The sequence below is a fragment of the Cherax quadricarinatus genome, chromosome 51 (genome assembly GCF_038502225.1).
Source record: "Cherax quadricarinatus isolate ZL_2023a chromosome 51, ASM3850222v1, whole genome shotgun sequence".
Taxonomy (NCBI): Eukaryota; Metazoa; Arthropoda; class Malacostraca; order Decapoda; family Parastacidae; genus Cherax; species Cherax quadricarinatus.
Window position 1 is genome coordinate 5653553 of NC_091342.1, and position 3945 is coordinate 5657497.

At 52.4% G+C, this 3945-nt stretch overlaps 1 protein-coding gene across 1 annotated transcript in view; it reads left to right on the forward strand.

Moving 5' to 3' along the window:
• The window catches only part of LOC128694570 (single-minded homolog 2-like), a 132508-nt gene extending 129366 nt beyond the window's left edge, over positions 1-3142 (forward strand). Inside the window, exon 12 of the mRNA XM_070095718.1 lies at positions 2679-3142. The gene's annotated coding sequence lies outside the window, so the exon portion shown is untranslated. The remainder of the gene's footprint in view (positions 1-2678) is intronic.
• Positions 3143-3945: the final 803 nt, after the last annotated feature.

Here is a 3945-nt window from a genome sequence, read left to right on the forward strand (position 1 = left end):
ACTTTCTCTAACTTCTTGACGTGCTTGACCAGGTGTGGGTTCCAGACTGGTGCTGCATACTCCAGTATGGGCCTAACATACACAGTGTACAGTGTCTTGAACGATTCCTTATTAAGGTATCGGAACGCTATTCTCAGGTTTGCCAGGCGCCCGTATGCTGCAGCAGTTATTTGGTTGATGTGTGCCTCCGGTGAGGTGCTCGGTGTTATGGTCACCCCAAGGTCTTTCTCCTGAGTGAGGTCTGCTAGTCTTTGTCCACCTAGCCTAAACTCTGTCTGTGGTCTTATTTGCCCCTCCCAATCTTCATGACTTTGCATTTGACAGGATTGAGTTCGAGAAGCCAGTTTCTGACCACATGTCCAGCCTGTCCAGGTCTCTTGCGAGTCCTGCCTTATCCTCATCCGATTTAATTCTTCTCATCAACTTCACATCATCTGCGAATAGGGACACTTCAGAGTCTATTCCTTCCATCATGTCTTTCGTATATATCAAAAATAGCACTGGTCCTAGAACTGACCCCTGGCGTGGGACCCTGCTGTAACAGGCGCCCACTGTGATACCTCTTCACGTACCATGACTCGTTGTTGCCTCCCTGTCAGGTATTCCCTGATCCATTGCAGTGCCCTCCCTGTTATATGCGCCTGATCCTCCAGCTTCTGCACTAATCTCTTGTGGGGAACTGTGTCAAAGGCCTTCCTGCTGTCTAGGAAAACGCAATCAACCCACCCCTCTCTCTCGTGTCTTACTTCTTTTACCTTGTCATAAAACTCCAGGAGGTTTGTGACACAGGATTTGCCTTTCATGAACCCATGCTGGTTTTCATTTATAATCTTGTTCCGTTCCAGGTGTTCCACCACTCTCCTCCTGAGTGTGTGTGTGTGTGTGTGTGTGTGTGTGTGTGTGTGTGTGTGTGTGTGTGTCTGTGTGTGTCTGTGTGTGTCTGTGTGTGTCTGTGTGTGTGTGTGTGGTGTGTGTGTGTATGTGTGTATGTGTGTGGTGTGTGTGGTGTGTGTGTGTGTGTGTGTGTGTGTGTGTGTGTGTGTGTGTGTGTACTCAGCCTGTATGTGTGTGTGTGTGTGTGTGTGTGTGTCTGTGTGTGTCTGTGTCTGTGTGTGTGTGTGTGTGTGTGTGTGTGTGTGTGTGTGTCTGTGTGTGTCTGTGTGTGTGTGTGTGTGTGTGTGAATGTGTGTGTGTCAATGTGTGAGAATGTGTGTGTGTGTGTGTGTGTGTGTGTGTGTGTGTGTGTGTGTGTGTACTCACCTAGTTGAGGTTGCAGGGGTCAAGTTCAAACTCCTGGCCCCGCCTTTTCACTGGTCGCTACTAGTTCACTCTCCCTGAACCGTGAGCTTTATCATACCTCTGCTTAAAGCTCTGTATGGATCCTGCCTCCACTACATCGCTTCCCAAACTATTCCACTTCCTGACTACTCTGTGGCTGAAGAAATACTTCCTAACATCCCTGTGATTCATCTGTGTCTTCAACTTCCAACTGTGTCCCCTTGTTGCTGTGTCCAGTCTCTGGAACATCCTGTCTTTGTCCACCTTGTCAATTCCTCTCAGTATTTTGTATGTCGTTATCATGTCCCCCTATCTCTCCTGTCCTCCAGTGTCGTCAGGATGATTTCCCTTAACCTTTCCTCGTAGGACATACCTCTTAGCTCTGGGACTAGTCTTGTTGCAAACCTTTGCACTTTCTCTAGTTTCTTCACGTGCTTGGCTAGGTGTGGGTTCCGAACTGGTGCCGCTTACTCCAATATGGGCCTAACGTACACGGTGTACAAGGTTCTGAACGATTCCTTATTAAGATGTCGGAATGCTGTTCTGAGGTTTGCTAGGCGCCCATATGCTGTAGCAGTTATTTGGTTGATGTGCGCTTCAGGAGATGTGCCTGGTGTTATACTCACCCCAAGATTTTTTTCCTTGAATGAGGTTTGTAGTCTCTGGCCCCTTTAGATTGTATTCCGTCTGCTGTCTTCTTTGCCCTTCCCCAATCTTCATGTCTTTGCACTTGGTGGGGTCGAACTCCAGGAGCCAATTGCCGGACCAGGTCTGCAGCCTGTCCAGACCTCTTTGTAGTTCTGCCTGGTCTTCGATCCAATGAATTCTTCTCATCAACTTCACGTCATCTGCAAACAGGGACACTTCGAAGTCTATTCCTTCCGTCATGTCGTTCACAAATACCAGAAACAGCACTGGTCCTAGGACTGACTCCTGTGGGACCCCGCTGATCACAGGTGCCCACTCTGACACCTAGCCATGTACCATGACTCGCTGCTGTCTTCCTGACAAGTATTCCCTGATCCATTGTAGTGCCTTCCCTGTTATCCCTGCTTGGTCCTCCAGTTTTTGCACTAATCTCTTGTGTGGAACTGTGTCAAACACTTTCTTGCAGTCCAAGAAAATGCAATCCACCCACCCCTCTCTCTCTTGTCTTACTGCAGTCACCATTTGTGAATGTGTGTGTGTGTGTGTGTGTGTGTGTGTGTGTGTGTGTGTGTGTGTGTGTGTGTGTGTGTGTGTGTGTGTGTGTGTGTGTGTGTGTGTGTGTGTGTGTGTGTGTGTGTGTGTGTGTGTGTGTGTGTATGTGTGTGTGTGTGTGTGTGTGTGTGTGTGTGTGTGTGTGTGTGTCAGTGTGTGTGTGTGTACTACCTTGACTCAGTGCCCTGTATTTCTTCCAGGTTCCTCCTAGTCTCCATTAGTCGTGTCTGTAGCGGCTACTTGCGTCACCTGGCTACGTGCGTCACCAGGCTACGTGCCTCATCAAGCTACTTGCGTCAGTTCTCTACATGCTTCACCAGGCTACATGCGTCACAGTCAGCAGACTCCAGTTGCAGATCAGCAGACACCACCAGCAGTCAGTAGACACCACCAGCAGTCAACAAACACCACCAGCAGTGAGCAGACACCACCAGCAGTGAGCAGACACCACCAGCAGTCAGCAGACACCACCACCAGCAGTCAGTCAGCAGACACACCAGCAGTCAGCAGACACCACCATCAGCAGTCAGTAGACACCACCAGCAGCCAGCAGACACCACCAGCAGTCAGCAGACACCACCACCAGCAGTCAGTCAGCAAACACACCAGCAGTCAGCAGACACCACCACAAGCAGTCAGCAAACACCACCAGCAGCCAGCAGACACCACCAGCAGTCAGCAGACACCACCAGCAGACACCACCAGCAGACACCACCAGCAGTCAGCAGACACCACCAGCAGCCAGCAGGCACCACCAGCAGCCAGCAGACACCACCAGCAGCCAGCAGACACCACCAGCAGCCAGCAGACACCACCAGCAGCCAGCAGACACCACCAACAGCCAGCAGACACCACCAGCAGCCAGCAGACACCACCAGCAGCCAGCAGACACCACCAGCAGCCAGCAGACACCACCAGCAGTCAGCAGACACCACCACCAGCAGTCAGTCAGCAGACACACCAGCAGTCAGCAGACACCACCACCAGCAGTCAGCAGACACCACCAGCAGTCAGCAGACACCACCAGCAGTCAGCAGACACCACCAGCAGTCAGCAGACACCACCACCAGCAGCCAGCAGACACCACCAGCAGTCAGCAGACACCACCAGCAGCCAGCAGACACCACCAGCAGCCAGCAGACACCACCACCAGCAGTCAGCAGACACCACCACCAGCAGTCAGCAGACACCACTAGCAGCCAGCAGACACCACCAGCAGTCAGCAGACACCACCAGCAGCCAGCAGACACCACCAGCAGCCAGCAGACACCACCAGCAGCCAGCAGACACCACCAGCAGTCAGCAGACACCACCACCAGCAGCCAGCAGGCACCACCAGCAGCCAGCAGACACCACCAGCAGTCAGCAGACACCACCAGCAGCTAGCAGACACCACCAGCAGCCAGCAGACACCACCACCAGCAGCCAGCAGGCACCACCAGCAGCCAGCAGACACCACCAGCAGCC